The following is a 20,687-nucleotide window of genomic DNA, read 5'->3' on the forward strand; positions in this document are numbered from 1 at the left end:
AAACAGTGAGAGTTTTATGTACTTAGTATTTTCACAGATAACTAGGTTTCCCTCTGTTTTTCAGTCATTCTCTTAGGGATCAGATTTATTTTCCCCCAGTCTATCAATGCAGCATTTCCTCCTTCAGTTTTGGAAGTGGCATTCTTGCATAAGGAGTTGGCATCACCACAGTCAGTGGTGTTAGTGATTTTTGAGGAATTTCAGAATGAGAGCTACAGACACTTGATAAGTGAGAAATTCTCACTAGATGTACTCAGTCATGTTTGGAGAGTCTGTGACACCAGGCTTACACAGTTATAAGACTAGACACAAATCCATCAAATGAGCTAATAAAGGATGTGTGTATGTATGTATAGATGTTATATATATATATATATATATAACATAGCTATGCAGAAACAGAAATGAAGAAATTAGCATGTAAAATAAGAATGTAGAGACAATTCCAAAATCTAATTATGTTAACGTTTATATGTTTATGGTATGAATGGAAATCTACATATATTTATGGCTTTATTTTTCTCACTTTTTTGGATTTTTCCCTTCTATTTCTAAAAATACAATTTCCTAACCCTTAAATTTGAAAGAGAACCAGAAATGAAGGAGTAGAATGAACAATGATCAAAATCTTGGTTCATTCGTATCAGGAAGACTCTGTACAGCTCTGCTCATTGTCCATTAAGAAAAAGAAGGGGGGCGGGGCAGCTAGGTGGTACAGTGGATAGAGCACCGGCCCTGGATTCAGGAGGACCTGAGTTCAAATCTGGCCTCAGACACTTAATACTTACTAGCTGTGTGACCCTGGGCAAGTCACTTAACCCCAGATTGCCTCACTAAAAAAAAAAAAAAGAAAGGAAGAAAAGAAAAGAAAGAAAAAGAAAAAGAAGGGGCAGCTAGGTGGAGCAGTGGATAGAGCACCAGCCTTTAGTCAAGAGGACCTGAGTTCAAATCCAACCTCAGACACTTCACACTTACTAGCTGTGTGACCCTGGGCAAGTCACTTAACCCCAATTGCCTCCCCCCAAAAAAGAAAAATAGAGCTGAGCTATGAACACTCACAGGATCAAAGTTGGAAGGTACTTAGAGACCATCATTTTTTGGATGGGTAAATGAGTACTAGAGAGTTTAAGTGACTTGCCCAAGGTGATCCAAGTAGTAAGTGGAAGAGGTGGGGTCCAAACGCAGATCCCCTGGCTCCAAGTTCATGCTCTTTCCATTGCATGCCAACAAAAATAAGCAAAGGGCTCACATCATCCATGTGAGAAAAGCCTAACAAGGACAGGCTAAAAGATTGAGAATTATAAGGGGTTTTAGAGGCAGTTCATTCTGAACTCATCATTGTACTTATGAAGAAAGTGATGAGAGTTTAAATTACTTTCCTCGGTTAACATGGGTAGTAAGCAATCTAAGGCAGAATTTGGGCTTAGGGCTTCCTGACTACAAACTAACTCATTATTCTGTCCATAGAACATACAAAGTCTGAGAAGGGCTTAGTACAAATAACTGGCTACAAAATGATAAAGAGTTGGAAGTTTACCTAACTTCCAGAGATGTTGCCTTAGCACTCAGTATTGACTCACAGGAAAAACATTGTATAAGGATCCAGAAGACCTGGGGTCCCTTCTCCACCTCTAACTCGCTAGATGATCTATGAGAATTCACTTCCATAATAAAGAGGTTCATCTCGACAGGATCTCAAATGATTTTGACTCATACTTTCTATAATTCGATAATCTTATATATTCACTGTTGATTCATAGTAATTTCAAAAAATCTGTGTATTCATCCTAATTCTTTTATTTTTGTATTTAAAAGATTTTATTAAGATTTTAGTATGTTGACATGTTTCTCATTTCACATCATCTTTGGCCAAGCCCTGTACACTCACAATTCTCAGGCTTATTGTTCAAAGTTTAGTCAGAAGCATCTGGAACACTGGTGATGGAAGAGTCTGTTGTAAAACTTTCAACAACTGCTGTGGCTGCCCACAGACAGCAATGACATTTGTCAAGTGGTCAACACCCTTTTCATATTCACCAAGCTGTATTTCTTCTAGGAAGAACGTCTGAACAGCTTGGGCATCTTTAAGGTCAGGTAAATTTGAAAGTCCAGCTCTCTCTTCAGCAAGCTTCTGTTTCTTTCTTCACTCTCAGAGCCTGTTCTTGAAGTTGGGGTCGCTCCATCTCTTGCAGTCAAAGCAAATACAGTGGCTGATGAAGAGGGTGCCACACCCACTCGTGCCACTCAGTCCCACCATGTTTCCAGAAGCTGCTTGTCGAAGCAGGTAGCAGTAACCACCCTGTCCCGCCGCCCCCCTCCTAATTCTTTTAAAAATGCACTGGGGGGCAGCAAGGTGCTGATGTGGATAAAGCACAGGCATGGGATTCAGGAGGACCTGAGTTCAAATCCAGCCTCAGACACTTGACACTTACTAGGTGTCTGACCGTGGGCAAGTCACTTAACCCTCACTGCCCTGCAAATAAAGGGGAAAAAAAGAAAAAAAAACCCTAGTATTTTGAGAATAAAATGGGACATAGATCTTGTGGGCACAGAAATTCACCCATCATTAGAACTGCTATACCACTGCAACATTCCTTTGAACTCAATTCAATTGTAGTCACTAGCCCCCACCCCCAGCCCACATATACACACACAAAACATATATTTAAAACATTTTCAGAATTAAGAAAATCCACATTGCAATTTGGATTTTACCTTGCTTAAATACTGAATTTTTTAGATAAATCTGTGATCTTATTAAATCCTTCAGCAGTGTGGACTATTACCCCTCCTCACCTTTCTACCCTGTACAATTATCATGTGCATTTTTCTACAGATTCTTCTTGGAGAACCCGCCATACACAATTTAGACCTTCTATTATTATTAATATCATAATGTTATCAATGTAGCTTTAAGGCTGCCCAGCTACTGAATCATCTTCCTAGCATTGAGGAACCTTCCTCCTTGCCTTGACAGAATTGGAAATGTGTTGTAGCCAAGGTATATTTCCAGTGTATATTCCCATTGCCTTTTGGGTTACTTTACAAATTTGAATTTTCTATGGTCATTGTGCTTCATGAGTAACAGACATTTAACACCAGCAGAAGCCCAATTGTATATGTAGGAGTAAACGATTTTAAATCATTGAAGCATTAAGCAATCTCTGAAATGAGGTCATAACATAAGACAGAATTCATAAATTCTTTTAGGTTTACAAAACTTTTACCCATATAACCTCACTGGGTCCTCCAAACAACCCTATATTGTTATTTTCCCAATTTCACAGGTGAGTGAACTAAAGCTCAGTCAAACTATAGTCATATAGATAGTATCAGAGGCCTATTTTGAACTCAACCCTATCCTAACTCCAAGTCTAGCACCTTTCTACTACTCTATGGGGCTTGAAGTCTTATCTTTCCCTCCTATTAAAGCTGCCCTAAACTTACTGTCCAGAAAAACTCATCCATGATAGACATATTAATATCCACCTAGCTGCATGTTATAAACAGTACAATATGAATTTCCATATGAGTAACAGAACATTCTTAAAGATATTGATGTATTGCATATTATAAAACTTTCATTTTTGCTTTATATCAAATAAGGTACATGGATTTCTTCAATTTTAAATCAAGAACAACAACTTATGAGCTCTAAATTAGAAAATGTTCTGGAAAAATGCCAGCCTTGAAGCTCTGACATATTAATAAGTGAACTTATACATATGATTTCACTGATATGTATTCTCTTCCAATATTGTCAATCACAGCTCAGCCATGCCTTACATGCCATGAAATACTTCCTCTTACCTTTCCAAAAATCTTCCAGAAAAGTTCTACCCAAAAGTTCTCCAATAACTGAAGACCTTTCTACAGGTCTTTCAATATTTCATGTAGACCAGTGCACTGGTCGAATTGTATACCTTATAGCCTTTCCATTTGGCCTTTCTACCTCCTTTTGTAAATATTGACATCCTTGTTCATATAAAAGAATACTTAGAGATGGTAGCGAAGTTATGGGTCATTTACATCCAACCTCCTGATTTTATAGATGTTTATAGAAACATTTGTTTTACTTAAATATTTTTGTTTATTTAAACATTTTATTCAAACATATTTAAACATTTAAGCAAAAACATTGTTGTTTTGTTTACAGGTGTTTGTAGAAACGTTATTGTTTTTGCTACTTGTGGAAAAGTTCTCCATGGGAAGACATTGAGAAGATTCTTATATAATCGCAATCTATTCATGCAGAATGAGTATACAAATCAATGAAAACATGGATACATGGAAGAATAAAATTGTCGATAACAAAGATCAAGGTATATATAACTCAGCTGAATGTCAAAAAATTGCTGCCAAGCCTCAGATTGTATATCAGCTCTAGCAACATGCCTGCAAACTAATTAAGCTTTAAAAAGTGTTGATAAATATTTCTAAATCCTTCATATTTTTTGTTCTGGTCCACAATACTTGTTTTGGCCTTGCCTATGAACTAGTCCTACTCCCTTTCACTTTCCTCTTCTCCAGCCACCATTTCTTCAAACTACAGTTTTCCAAATTCTTCACTTCTATTACTGATACAATTGGAACTCCCCATAAAAGAAAATCAGTGGGGAGGAGGGACTGGAATCCCTGGAAATGTGGATAAGTTTAGCTAGTAGTGACCTACTCCAAAGAAGCTTATTATACACATCAAAAGTAAAGGTGATACATTACATACATCAAAAGTAAACTAAATGGTAGAAAATCATGCATTCATGGTATAATCAAAATTGATTGAAAGTTAGAATTGAAGAGGTTATGTTCATTGGATTTCTGATTAAATAAAATTAAACTAGAAACACTTTAATGCTCTTGTTGAAGTAAATCTGTATAAAGTATAATATAGTATTTAATAATGTAATTCCTTACTAAGTATACCCACCATAGCAGCATCTCTCTTTCCTAAATCAGGATCTTACAGCCTCTTGGCATCAAAACTAAATATACCATACTAATGATACTCCAGAAAGAGTTAAAGGACACAATAAAATATAAGTAGAAATGGGGTCCTAATATGAAATCACACCTTCCCAGTATGGTAATAATTATATTCATAAATTAGGTAAGGCAACCAGCATTTTACCCTAGGATCCCACATTTAGAGGGGCACTGACAGTATTTGTACCCCTTTACCAGGACAGAAGGAAGAACAGTTTGACAATTAGCAAGAATCATTAACATTGTGTTAAAATTGTACCTTGAGGTACAAGATGGCAGAGTACAACCTAGTACCCAGCTGAACTCTCCCAACATTTCTCTCCAAACAGCTTTAAAATAGCACCAAATCAAATGTTGGAGTAGGTTAAAGGGAGATATTTATCCAGCCTAAAATAAGTTAGGAGGTCGTAGGAGAGGTTGTAAACACCAGGGTGGATACAGGCCCAGACCAAGGCAGGAGAATGAGTAGTAGGCCTTGAAGGTGGCCCTGATAACAGCAGTAGCAGCTTTGAGAGCTCTTAGGCCAGAGATGATAAGGGGTCAGACAACTGGTCAGAAAAAGAATACAGGGGACTCTTTGCTGTCACGAATGCATTGAACATAAGCAGTTCTGTATCTCAATTCCAGGGTGGAGAGAAGCACTTGTGATTACTCACAAAGGAGATGGGGACCTAATTAAAGTTCCAGGGCCAAGATATTACATGAGCTATCACTTGCGGCTGCAGGAGAGCAGTGACCTCACCTTTCCCAGGATAACATCACCTCAGAAACACCAAAAACTTGCAGACCCCAGAACTAGCTCTGAAAACAGCAATACAAAAAATCCTAAAGCTTGGGACAGTGTGTTCCCCACCACCAAGTGAGCAGAGCCCAGCTTTAACATGAAGTTCAAAGTCAAGAAATAGGATAGAAAATTAGCATAAAAAGAAAAAGCAACAAGAACTTGACCGTGAAAATGGTGGCAAGGAAAAACAAGATGTAAACATATAGTGCTCACTTCTGCAGCACATATGCTAAAATTGGAACAATACAGAGAAGATTAGCATGGCCCCTGCGCAAGGATGACATGCAAATTTGTGAAGCGTTCCATATTTTTTTCTCTCACAACCTAGCTAATGTAGAATTGTTTTCCATGACACTCATGTATAATTTATATTGAATTGTTTGGGTTCTTGGGATGAGGGTGGGAAGGGAGGGAGTAAGAGAATTTGGAACACAAAGTTTAAAAAAAATTGATGTCAAAATTTGCTTTTACATGTCATTTGGAAAATAAAATTCTAAAAAAAAAAATAGAGAAGGGCAACCAGGGTTGAGTTGAGAAAATGTTTTAGATATTGTGAATCTCAGAGGAGAAGAACTGCTGAATAATCTTAAAAGAATCTAGAAATGAAAAAGGGAGTAAAGAATATTCCAAGTTTCTAAATGCTACCAGAGAATTTGGGGAACATAAACAGTATAGAGGTGTGTTTTGGGGGGAGAGATTTCTACTATTTCTACTATTTCATGAGTCCCCGTCAGTCTGTCCCCATATTATCAGTTGATAGCAAATAGATAAAAGTATTAGCTTTTTGAAAAAAAAAGTCTTTATTCAGTGAAAGACTAAGAACATTTGGCACAAAACATCACTATGCCATCAAATATTTTTGACAATATCTCTCATCAATAAACACAGAGCCCAGTAGAAAGTGAGGTGAAGATTAGATATCTCATATACCAAAAAAAGTGTAATATTGTTCCCAGTTCCTAGAGCTACTATTTTTTTTCCATTTGAGGATTACTCCTAGGTTTCCCTTTAGGTATTACATAGCTTTTCTTCCTAGATCCTTGAAGAATCCTGATACTACCCTGTCCAAATCTGGTATTAAGGAGTTATGTAGCCAAGATTAAAAGAAAGAAAATAGTCTTAAATGTTGAAAATAATGGGAGAAATTTATTATATTTTAGATGTATATAAATGAAAATTTTAAGGAATGGAAAAAAGAAGTTGAAAATCAGCAGAGGAATGGGGTAGACCTGAATTATTTAGCTGAGGTCTAAAGAGAAGAGAAAAAATTAAATAATTAGATAACAGCAAGGATGAAAAGGGAGGTGATCAGTAAAATTCTAAAATCAAGGAAACAGGTTACCATTTGTTAATGGTAGTGGGATAGGTGATGAGGGTGAGGGAAAGGGAGCTAGTAAAAAGTGGACTGCATTCAAATAGATTAAGGTAAAATGATCAAAGAAACGTAATCCTGTATTTATTTTTAAAGAGGTTAAAATTCCATGTGGGGAAAACATTAAAGAGCAATGGAACAACAAAAAAAGATATAATCTTAGAAGAAAACAATGTGAAAATACCTACATACAAAAACTCAAAGAAAAATACCAGCAAAAATTCCTATAATAATTCAAGAAAGAAATAAAAATATAAGAGGGAAATTTGGGAAAAGAAATGAGAATGATGCAAGAAAATTATGAAAAGAGAACAGCTTGGTAAAAGTGGCATGAAAATACTGAAAAAATCACACCTCAAAAAAAGAATTATCCTAATAATAAAAGAGAAATATAAATTAAATAAAAGAACTCCTTTAAAAGCAGAATAGGCCAAATGGAAAAATAACTACAAAAGCTCACTGAAGAAAATGATTCCTAAAAATTAGAATTGGGAACGTGGAAGATAATGACTTTATGAGACTTCAAGAAATGAAACCAAGTTGAAAGAATAAAAAAATGGAAGAAAATGTGAAATATCACACTGGGAAAACAACTAACCTGGAAAATAGATTGAGGAGGGATAATTTTAAAATTATTGGACTACCTGAAAGCCACGATAAAAGAAAAGTCTAGACATCATATTTCAAGAAATTATCAAGGAAGATTGCCCTCATATGTTAATCCCAGATGGTAAAATAGAAATTGAAAGAATCTATCAATTGCTTACTGAAAGATATCCCAAAACTAAAACTCAATAATATTGCATCAGACTTTTAGCATTCCCAGGTCATGGAAAAATATTTTAAGCAGCCAGAGAGAAATAATCCATAGTCAATGACTATGGATATACTCAAGATCACACAGGATTTACTAGTTCTCATATCAAAGGATCAGAGGGTTTAAAATATGATGTTCCCAAAGGCAAGGGAACTAGGATTATAACCAAGAATAACCTACCCAGAAAAACAGTATAATCTTTCATGGGAAAAATACACATTTAATGAAAAAAAGAGGAATTCCAAGCATTCCTGCTGAAAATACCAGACTTGATTAGAAAATCTGACATTCAAACATAAGACTCAAGAGAAACATAAAAAGGTAAACATGAAAGAATAACTGTAAGTAATAATAATAAATAAAGTTAAACTTTTTACATTCCAGTATGCAAGGATGATACATATAGCTCCTAAGAACTTCATATTTTTTAAGACAGTTAGAAGGAATCTATGAAGTCAGAGGCATGGATGGAAGATGGTTACATTGGGTTGATCTCCAAAATATTCAGGTGTGAGAAAGAGGGATGCACTGTGGAAAAGGAAAGGCAAAACAGGGAATTTTTTTTTTCTAAAATAAAATAGACACACAAGGAGGAGCTTTTATAGTGAAAAAGGAAAGCAGACACTTGTAATGCCTGAACCTCACTCTCATCAGAATTGGTTCAAAGAGTGAAAATATATACACACATACACATATGTGTATATACACACAATCAGGTGGGTATAGAAATCTTTATTACCCAATAGGGAAAAAGGAAGCAAAGGGGAGAAGAGAAGATGGAGAAGGTGATAAAAGAAATGGAAGATTAAAGAAAGTAGTAGTTATAAACCAAATAAACTTTAAAGGAGGGATGGGATAAAAAGAGAGAGGATTAAACAGAAGAAAAGAGGATGGAGAGAAATACACAGTTAGTAGTCATAACTGTGAATGTGACTGGGAGGAGCTAACCCAGAAGCAAAGAGCACAATGAATTAGAAACCAGAATCTAGCAATATGTTTTGTACAAGAGTCACACTTGAAAGACAAAGACACACACAGAGTTAAAATAGAGGGCTGTAGCAGAATTTATTGTTTCAAATGAAGTTAAAAAAAAACGCAAGGGTAGAAATCATAATTTCCAAAAAAGAAAAATGAAAATAGATCCAATTAAAAGTGATAATCAAGGAATCTACATTTTTCTAAAAGGTACCCTAGACAAGGAAGTAACATTAAAAAATGACAGCAAGTTTCTCTGATAAACTCCTCATTTCTAAAATATTTAGGTAACTGAATAAAATTTTTAAAAATAAGTATAGTTCCCCAATTGATAATTCGTCAAGTGATATGAAAAGACAGTTTTCAGGGGAAGAAATCAAAGCAATCTACAGTCATGTGAAAAAAATACTCTAAATCATTATTGCTTAGAGAAAGGAAAATTAAAACAACTGTGAGGTACCACCTCACATCTATCAGAAATGACAAATGCTGAGAGGGATGAGGGAAAATAAGTGCATTAATAAACTTCTGGTGAAATAAAGAAGTGATGCAACCATACTGGAGCACAATTTGGAACTATGCCCAAAGGGCTATAGAACTGTGAATACCCTTTAATCAAGCAATATCACTATTAGGTTTGTGCCAAAAGACATCAAAAGAAAAGGGAAAGGATATATATGTTCAAAATATTTATAGCAGCTCCTCAGAAATTGAGATGATGTTCATTAATTGGGAAATGGTTGAACAAGTTGTAGCATATGACTAATGGAGTACTACTGTGTTATAAAAAAAGGATGAGAGGAGTAGTTTCAGAAAATATGGCAAGAATTATATGAAATGATGCAAAGTGAAGTAAGAAGAACTTATTCTTCTCCATTATGTACAGTAACAGAAATGTTAGAATAATGATCAACTGTAAAATACTTGGTTACTATGATCAATACAACGATCCAAGATAATTCCAAAGTACTCATGATGAAAATATGCTATCCACCTCCAGAAAGGGAACAGTTGAACTCTAAGTGCATAATGAAGTATAATTTTATTTCTCTTTTTTTGCTATGTAGCTAATGTAAAATTATGTTTTGCATGATTTCACATGTATAATATGTTATTTTTATTGCCTTCTCAGTTGGGGAAGGGTTGGGAGGAAGAGAGAAAATCTGGAAGAGAAAAAATCCCCAAAATTTAAAAGGAAAAGAGTGTCAAAATAAATAATAAAAACTTTAAAATCATTAGATTAAAAAATTACCAGACTGGGGGACAGCTCTAGGTGCCACAGTGGATAAAGCACCAGCCCTGGAGTCAAGAGGACCTGAGTTCAAATCCGGCCTCTGACACTAGACACTTAATAGTTGTGTGGCCCTGGACAAGTCACTTAACCTTCATTGACCTGGAAAGAAAGAAAGAAAGAAAGAAAGAAAGAAAGAAAGAAAGAAAGAAAGAAAGAAAGAAAGGAAGGAAGGAAGGAAGGAAGGAAGGAAGGAAGGAAGGAAGGAAGGAAGGAAGGAAGGAAGGAAGGAAGGAAGGAAGGAAGGAAGGAAGGAAGGAAGGAAGGAAGGAAGGAAGGAAGGAAGGAAGGAAGGAAGGAAGGAAGAAAGGAAGAAAGAAAGAAAGAAAGAAAGAAAGAAAGAAAGAAAGAAAGAAAGAAAGAAAGAAAGAAAGAAAGAAAGAAAGAAAGAAAGAAAGGAAGAAGAAAAAAGAAAGAAAAGTAAAAAGAAAGAAAAAACAAATAAAAAACACACAAAAGAGTGGAAAGGTAGGAGGAAATAGGTTATAAAGGGTTTTGAATGCCAAAAAGTTACCCACTGTTCAGGCTTCATCTGAGTTCTCTGACCCAAATGAACATATCTTTCTCCCAACAATGACCTCCTCAGCAATGGCTATGGGCCTGGAGTTCCTTCCCTTATTCCTTGCATCCTCAAACCTAAAGTCCCTTTCTAACCCCTGTTCTCCATCCAATCTTACTCAACTTATTTTGTCTTAAAAATGCGTACTTGAGGATAGTTTTCAGGCCACTTGCCCTGTGCACAAGGATTGCTAATCAAGTTTGTGTCTAGGTTTATCTTTGAATACAATAATGATCATTTTGTAACATCACTGATATATAAATTGGAATACATTGAGCTGTACATTCACAGGTATCTATAGCTTGACAAGTTTGGGGTTTTTGTTTGTTTGTTTGACTTTTTCATATTAGATCATGTGTTTTTTCCTTCAATGTGCCTTTCCTCTACAAGTGGTTTTGGCATTCTGTCTCAAAAATGTGGTTGAGTGTTCACGTTAATTTGTTTCAAGTTAATTGAGCTATTTACCATTCTTGGTAATTTTTGTTCTCTTCCACTGAACATTAAGGGCCTATTATACATAAGACACAGCTGGGAACCAGAAATACAAGGATAGCAATAATACAAGCCCTGTGTTCACTGAGCTTGTATTCTCATCTGTTCATACTTAGTTTAAATCATATGTTAGGTCTTACTGTATAGAAGATCAGAGATTAAGTTCCCTCTGATAGTGTGACTAAGTGACATTATAATGAGATATTCATAAGATTGAATATATTAAGTAATTCTACTCATCAACATCATGCCCTGCAGTGCTGGGTGAACTCTCAACATAGAAGACATTGCCTAATGATCCCAATTTAAACAGCACTTTAATGAGTTGTTGTTGTAAGTTCTCTCAGAGAAGCAAAAATTCCAAAAGAATGAAAACTTTTTTCATCAATTTGCTATCATCATAAAACATCTCCATAAAATCAGGATAGCTAGTCATAGAATATTGTGGAGGGATAATAGATGGACAGTCTGAGCTTTGCGTGACTATCCATGAACCAGAGTAATTCTTCAAACACTTTGGCTAGATAGATTCTCTGTGCATTTACATGAATAACAAAAGTAGAGAGGTCATGAGCAGTTTGGGATCTTCGTCAGTGAAGATCACAGATTTTTGAAATTGATGGAATCACCCAATAATTTCATGGTGCCTACCTTCTCCTTTGAACTCACAGAACTAGTTATTTAAGCTACTCACTCAGTATTTCAATATGTGCTGCCTTGTGTCCAGTGTAACATTTTTATATTGTCACACTCCTATTAATAAATATTACCTTGTTTGGAGAAATGTGTCTCAGCTTATATTTTGTTAAATTTGAGACCTGAGAATATAACTGCTCATGTATTTGTGAACAGTAACCACATGTAGGCTATAAGCTCCTTGACAAGAACTTTGTCTCAAAGTTGTGTCTCAAAGACATAACTCTATCCTGGGTCTGATTCTGTATCCATCACCACCTTCCATACACTCACTGGCAGTTCATAATCATCAAGGTAGCATGGGAACATTATGACCTAAATCAGAATGGGTTAATATTCAGACTCCACTTTTGCTGGTTTCATATCTCATGATCCTTGAATGAGTGACATGTGTGATGGGAATTCAGGAGTGATGAGCTTTATGGCTCAAACTCCTCAGGTACTATCTCAGTAAATGAATTCTCCTGTCTTGTCCTTTCTTCTCTCTTTTTGGTCTCCTTCTCCCTTTCCTTCCCTCTCCCTCTCTCTCCTCTCTCTTCACATTGCCTCATATGGAGACCTTACTAGATCTCATTATTGTAATTATCATCTATCTCCCCTACCCCCACCCCAACCCCCCCTACTCCCACCCATACTTCTTCCAAAGAACACTACCAAGCTTTTGGTCTCCCAGATTCACAATCTCATCATTATCCTCATCTCTTCTCTTTTTTAATCACAAATTTTCAGTGGTTTAATCTTAATGCTTCTTCTTACATGGCATCTCCAGCATCATTCACACTATTCATGTAGCTAACTTTTTAGTTCAGGCCTTTATCACTTCTGTTTTGACCTATTACAATAACCTCCCAATTCCTCTCCATTCTTAAGTCTCTTCCCCATTCCAATCTATCTTCAATACTGCTGTCAAAGTGATTTTCCTTAAGTGCAATTTTTTTTAATGTCGATTCTCTATTCAATAAACTCTAGCAATACCCTTTTATCTTCAGGATCAAATATAGACTCCTTTCCCTAGCTACTAATGTCCTTCACAATCTGTTCCCAAGCTATCTTTCAAGGTTCATTCAGTTCATCAACATAAATAGAGCTTGCTTACATTCTAATAGGAGAGCATTACTCCCATTCCTGCACTCTATGTTCCAGATAGAAAGCCTTTCTCTTTCTCATCCCAAGTCTCACTCCACCTATAACTCTGAGCCTTTTCACAGATGGACCCCTCCCTATCCTAGAATGCATTCCTTCCCTACCTCTAGCTCATAAATTCTCTAGTTTCCTTCAATATTCACCCTTTTCTGACCACCCTTCCACCTCCACTGCTAATTTCTTTGTCCCTAAACAATCATCTGTTAATTTTATGTTGCATTTATTTGGCATATTCTCTTCTCTCATTCATACACACACACACACACACACACACACACACACATATACACAAGTGGCAGGTAGGTAGCACAGTGGATAGAAAGCTGACCCTGGAGTCAAGAGGACCTGAGTTCAAATCTTACCTCAAATATATACTATCTGTGTGACTCTGGGAAAGCCACCTAACCTCAAATGCCTTAAAACATCCACGGCAATTTCCAATTGTCCTGAAGTATATCTTGCCACTGGACCCAGACAGCTCTGAAGGAGAGAGTTTGGTGACCTTGAATAGCTCTCACTCACTTAAATCCAATTGACTTCAAGTCATGACATCACCCTGATGTCATTGTCCACTTTGAGAATGAAGGACAAATAACATATGTACACGTATACATGTGTGTGTATATATGTTTATGTGATGTTTGGATATGTTATTTGTATATACATACATGTGTCTATATTATATTTACATATACATGTGTGTATATATGTTTATGTGATGTTTGGATCTGTTATTTGTATATACATACATGTGTCTATATTATATTTACATATACATGTGTGTCTATATATGTTTATGTGATGTTTGGATATGTTATTTGTATATACATACATGTGTCTATATTATATTTACATATACATGTGTGTTATATACATGAGTGTATTATAGGCATGTATACATGCATGTTATATATTTGTATATTACATACATATACACACATGTTCATGCTATCTTCCCCTTTCAAATTTCTATTCATTGAATGCAAAGACCATTTCTTCTATGTCTTTGTATACCGAACACCTACCATAGTATCTGACAAATAGTAGGCACTTAGGAAATAAATAAATACATGCTCATTGATTGTCTGATAACTAGACTTTCTCCCCAAGACAAACAACACAAATGTCCTCAGGTGGAATGACTAGGCCAAAGCTAGTAGCACATCCAGGCTGGGGACCCTGCAGAGAGGAAGATGTTGTCCAGTAGCTTCTTATTATAACCAAAGATTCATGCTAGTTGGTGTTAAGCTTGATTATGTCTATGTTACTGAAAAGATGTCTTATCTGCCCTCATTTAAATGTGAGTTCCCTGAGGAATAGCTCTGATCTTTCTGCCCTAGTTATGCCTCAGCTATATCTTAGAATTCTTTGCAATCTTCCCAGTGCCTGGTCCAGTAATAAGCACTTAATCAATACTCACATTTATTGTATTTGTATACCCAGAGCACCTACTAGAATACCTGTCACAGAGTAAGTGCCTAATAAAAACATGTAAAATGAGGATTAATTTGATTTGCTAGATTTCCCAACCTGTTCTATATAGTTATTTCATTTTGTTATAATTCAAGCCAAAGCAAAATGTTCAGTTTTCTCAGGGAAAATCATATCTTCACTACCTCTGCTTCACTGGTTACAAAGTAAAACTATTCATTAACCAAATGTATTAATTTTCAAGGCACTCTGAAAGACACCATGGTCTATCGGGAAATCACACTGGACTTGGAGTTCAAGACCTGGGTTCAAGTCTCAGTTCTGAGATTAGTCCTATGGCTTTGATAGCTTAGGTAAAAACGCACTGTGAGCCAAGCACAGTGTTAAGCTTGAGAGACATTTGAAATGAAATCAGAAGTGTCTAGCATCAAAGAGTTTCTATTCTAATAGGGAAAGAAAATACACCGAGCTGCTGGGAAGCAAAGGGACTGAGGACATGATGAGGTGGCCTGGTTCTAAAGGCAGATAAGGCAAAAGATTCGTTTGCCAGAGTGTGGAGATCCCAGATTAGGACCCTAGTTTTTGATGGGAGGACAAATGAGAGGAGAATGAGCCAGGTAAAGAAGACTTTGGGAAGCAATGAGGTGGCTTGGTTCTTGGCTAAATAGAGTAAGAGTTTCATCAGAATTAAGGGGGTCAGGAGTTTATCTTGATGAGTCTCAGTTCTTTCATTAATAAAATGGGATCTAATGACCTCTTTCATAGGGCAGTTTGTATATTTTGTCTCCCTTTAGAGAATGTAAGCTCAATGTCTGGCACATAGGAGGTAGCTAATAAATGTTTGTCGATTTATTCATTACACAGTTGTAACTTAGGTGAAACGGTGCATATAAAATGCTAAAAAAAAATCAAAACACTTTATAAATGTCCGCTATTAATATTATCATCACAACCCTCATGCTTCGCGTAAAGGGTATACAATGACAAGGTTCCTTTCCTTAAGACAATCAGATTTTTTTTAAAGCAGAAGCAGAGTTCAAGGCAGATTTGGACCTGTTACTTCATTTGTGTAGGAAACAACCAAAAGCAGAAATTCCCTCCACTATTGGAGATTGGCGAGCCATCAGTAAGTCTTAGTCTTAAAGAGCTGGCTAGGGGGCAGCCACCTGGCGCAGTGGATAAAGCACCAGCCCCAGATTCAGGAGGACCTGAGTTCAAATCTGCCCTCAGATACTTGACACGTACTAGCTGTGTGACCCTGGGCAAGTCACTTAACCCTCATTGCCCTGCAAAAAAAAAAAAAAATAGTTGCCCAGCACACTGAGAAATTATATGACTAGCCAAAGGTCACATAGCTAGTACCTGTCAGAAGTGAGACTAGTATCCAGAACTTGCTGAATTAAAAGTCAACCTTTTCTCCATTTTGTCATGCTTCATCTATAATGCTATATGATGGAATCAAGTCAACAAGCATTTATTTAGTGCTTACTACAGGTAACACATTTTGCTAACCACCAGGGAAACAAAAGAAGCCACAAACAACCCCTGCCCTTAAGGAGTTCACAGTCTAATGGGGGAGAAAACATGTATAACAATTATGATTTTATGTATGTATGTATGTGTATATATATGTATATATATATACACACATACACAAATCTACATATATATGTAGATGTAGATTTTATATATATATATATATATATATATATATATATATATATTTGTGTGTGGTAATTGGAGGTAATCTCACAGAAAAGTCACTAGCATGATTGGAATAAGAATAATCTACTTTCAGCCAAAGATATTTCCGGAGGTAAAACAGATTGAGAACATTTAACCTTGACATTGAAAGCTGTACAGCACAGCCACAGGTTGAGGTGGGGCTCCAGGAGTTATTACAGGAACAGGAATAGTATGAGCAAGGAAATGGTGTGTTATGCTCAGAGAACGGCAAATGACGAAGATAACTGTGATGGTGATAATGATGATGGAGATCGTGATGATGAAGATAACAATTGCTAGCCTTTAAGAGTTTAGGACAAGGAGCAGCTAGGTGGCGCAGTGGATAAAGCACTGGCCCTGGATTCAGGAGAACCTGAGTTCAAATCCGGCCTCAGACACTTGACACTCACTAGCTGTGTGACCCTGGGCAAGTCACTTATCCCCAATTGCCTCACCAAAACCAAACAACAACAAAAAAAGTTTAGGACAAGGTCTAGTGTAAGCTAAGACTGAAAAGAAGTAAAATAGAAGCTATTGAGTTGATCTTGAGAGAGCCACCAGTTCACACAACAGAGATCTGTGCTTTGCCTACCAGCTCTCTATGACTTAGGGAAACTTTTTCCAAGTAGAAATGTCAAGAAAAAGCTTCACAGGACAGAAGAGTTCAAGCAGCTCTTCTGATTTATGGAGGCATGATCTCTCCACATTATTCATTTAAAAAGCAAACAACTAATAATTGCTTCAGCCTTGCTGTATGGCATTTATATTACTCATTTCATCATTACAAATGCAAGCTTGATTCCACTCATATTTACAGGGCTATTTAAAGCAAACAATCTAAGTTGTTCAATCCAAGAGAAAAAAAAATCTATTGGTTTACAAAGTAGGATTTTATGTTAATCTCCATTTCTGTTCAGACTCTCCTCTCATCAATAGCTACTTCTGTGAAAAAGCATCTGATTCTCAAGATTGCAAATGTGAAAGAAGAAAAGGTTCTTAAAGAAAAAGTAGAACCATTAAAAGGATGCTAGGGCAAAGGTCAAGGTAAGAAGTGTGAATGATCATAATGGATTTCTATAGAGCTGGAAGGTTTTGCAATGGATTTTAAATATATGTCTTATTTGATTCTCACCACAACCTTGTGAAAATAGAAGTTATTGCGGCAGCTAGGTGGCACAGTAGATAAAGCACCAGTCCTAGATTCAAGAGGACCCGAGTTCTAATTTGGTTTCAGATGCTTGACACTTACTAGCTGTGTGACCCTAGGCAAGTCACTTAACCCTCATTGCTCTGAAAAAAAGAGTTATTATTATTCCCATTTTCAAGATGAGGAGAATGGGGCTCAGAGAGGTTACATGACATCCCTATGGTAACAAAGCTAAAATGTATCTGAGGCAGGATTTGAATCCAAGTCTCCTTGACTCTAAAACCCATGTTCTAATATTATTCCATGCTGCCTCATGAAATATTTGCTTAATTAAAGAAGAATGGAGGAAATCTTAGGATGTCATTTTAAGGCCACACCTGAAAAGACTACCAGCCTTGTGTAGAAGACAATAACAATAAAAACAACAAACATTTCTATAGCATCTCCTATGTGCTAGGCACCAGGTCAAGAACTTTACAAATATGATCTCACTGTTCAGGCAATTAGTGAATAATTACAGGCTCACTCTGGGTGGCTGAAAAAAATGGAGCATTTTCTCAGTGGGGACCTACCCCTCACAGTTGTCAGAAGATGACAGGACATTCAGATTTGTATCTTAACAACAACAACTAACAATAATAATATTAAAATAGTACCTACTATTTGCCAGGAACTGTTCTAAGTACTTTACAATTATGATCTCAACAACCCTGGGAGGTAAGTGCTATTATTATCTCCTTTTTACAGATTAGAAAACTCAGAGCAGAGTAAAGTGACTGGGCCAGGGTCACACAGCTACCATTTGCGGCTGGATCTGAACTCAGGTCTTTCTGACTCCAGGTTCAGCACTCTATCCACTGTGCTACCTAGTTGGTAGGTACAGTTGAAAAGAATACTCTCCCTCCAATCAGAAGGCCTGGGTTCATATTCTACCTGTTTGACCTTGGGCAAATCATATACACTCCTAGAGCTTCACTTCCCTCCCCTGTAAAATGAAGGGGTTGGACTGGATCTGTCTTCTGAAGTCCCTAACAAGTCTAGATTTATGCATCACTTATTCACTAATCACATTCTAATTTGGTTTATAGATTTTAGGAACTCTGACCTAGGACTGCATAATTTTACAGATCAAGAAACCGAGGCCCAAAGAGAAGAAGCAGTTTATTCAAAGTCATGCAGGTAGTAAACAGTAAAGCCAGAATCTAATTCCAGGTATGTTAAATACAAATATGACTCGGTTTCTACTATACCACCCCAAATACCAAATATCTGTTCCAGTTTAAGTTGTTTGGAGAAAGAAACTTCAGCTCCTTTTCGGATTTGGATCCCTACCTCTGAGAAGCTCAGTGTCCCACCTGAAAGTATATGAAAGGAGAGCGTTGTTCAATCATTTCAGTCATGGCTCACTCTTTGTGACCCAACTTGGGGTTTTCTTGGGGGGGGGGAGATGGTAGGGAAGAGCCATTGTTCATTTGTGGGAGCTCCTACCCCTGGGGGAGGAGTCCAGTGTAGCCTAAACAGCGTCCCTGGCCCTAAAATCATAATTGGGAGCAGCCCTCGAATGTAATACACGTCTCAATGGGGAGTGGAGAGAAGTGCAGACTATCACAGTATGTTGGGAAAGCTTTTGATTCAAGGCCTTTAATAATTAACTTGTTCCCTTCCTCCTGCATGAACAGCTCTGGGATTTTGAAAGGGAAGCAAAGACTCTAGCTATAGCTAAGGGCCTGCCCAGCCTTCATTAAGCCAGAGACGAGCCTCCTAGCCCTGGCTCTAAAAGTAGGATGTTTCCCAGACAAACAGACCAAGGAGGGAATGAGGGGTGCAATGGAGTCACTCTCTCTCCAACTATCTATCCGTTCTTGATATCATCAAAACAATCAAAAAAACCTGCCTTTTGAATAAAGTGTCCCCACATAACAAAGCACCAAATAAATCAATAGACAATTTTTAAAAGCAATGAATTTCCTTTTGTTCTATGTTCTCCTCCTGGTCTGCCTGAAATTCTCTGACTTCTGACTTTTCTTTCTTTCCTTTTTGTTTTCCATGTAAATATTAAATACATATGACATATGATGTAGCATTATAGTTACATACAGTATTGTATTTTATATGTTATTATATATTTGTGAGTATATATACTTATAGACATATGTGGTGCTGATTATACTCATTTCAAACTGTATCACCTCATATGTCTTTCAACATTTCCTTACATGTAGGTAGGCAATAAACATTTATTAAGCACCTACTATGTGTCAAGAATTCTGCTACGTGCCTTACAAATATTATCTCATTTGACCCTCACAGTAACCCTGGAAAGTTGGTGCTATTATCATCCCCATTTTACAGTTGAGAAAATTGAGAGAGATAGAAGTGAAGTATTTTGTCCAGTGTCACAGATTTGGTAAATGTCAGGTCTTCCTGACTAAAGACCTTGTCCTCTGTGCACTATGGCGCCACCTAGAGGTTTCATATCATTTTTCCCAGGGATGCACTATTGAACTGGGATTTCATTGTCATAACGTTCTCTGAAAGAAGGAAATTACTTTTATTAACAATTATTGGGACCTTCTCTGGATGAAAGAGAATGAAGGACTTTCCCAGATTCAGACAGCTAATATTTATTAGGAATGAGATTTGAATCAATCTTCCTAATGTTGAGGTCAGCTATCAATCTACTATCCCATACTGTCTCATAATTTTTCTTCTGGTACCATCAAAATATTGCATTATAGAGAATGCCTGTCATTATGATTAACGAATATCTTGGTTTCAAGAAGTCCTGGTTTCAAGTCCTAAAGCTAACACATATCCATTGAGTAATACTGATCAGACCCCTTAACCTCTCATTGTCCAAGCAACTCTCTTAAGTTGTAGAGAAATTGCCCCACACAATGATGAAATAACATATAAAAACTTACAAAAAAAACAGAAATAAAACAAACAAAAAAGAAAATGGAGAAGAAAAAATCCCTTAAATTAATAGATAATAAATTGTTTAACCAATCTCCAATTTGTACATATACAGAGACAGAGAGAGACAGAGAGAGAGAGAGACCGAGAGACAGAGAGAGAGAGAGGTTCTTTCTAATTCTTTTTACTATTACAATTAGATCGGTTGAGTACATTTTTACACAAATATATTTTTTCCTTTTTTAATAGATAAAATGTCATCAATGAGGTGATTGAGTCATAAGTATAACTACTTTTACGATCCTTCTGGCAAACTCCTACATTACTCAGGTTTTGGCTGACAAATTGAATGTAAG

The 20,687-nt window shown here is 36.6% G+C and overlaps 1 non-coding gene and 2 pseudogenes across 1 annotated transcript; 2 read left to right on the forward strand and 1 right to left on the reverse strand.

The window, feature by feature from the left end:
* Positions 1-1,849: 1,849 nt before the first annotated feature.
* Positions 1,850-2,257, reverse strand: LOC122731973 (annotated as a pseudogene).
* Positions 2,258-4,279: 2,022 nt separating this feature from the next.
* The window catches only part of LOC122731974, a 118,265-nt pseudogene continuing 101,857 nt past the window's right edge, over positions 4,280-20,687 (forward strand).
* Positions 5,973-6,079, forward strand: LOC122733194. Its single transcript, XR_006353778.1, has one exon. It is a non-coding gene; the product is annotated as a U6 spliceosomal RNA (small nuclear RNA).

The sequence above is a fragment of the Dromiciops gliroides genome, chromosome 6 (genome assembly GCF_019393635.1).
Source record: "Dromiciops gliroides isolate mDroGli1 chromosome 6, mDroGli1.pri, whole genome shotgun sequence".
NCBI lineage: Eukaryota > Metazoa > Chordata > Mammalia > Microbiotheria > Microbiotheriidae > Dromiciops > Dromiciops gliroides.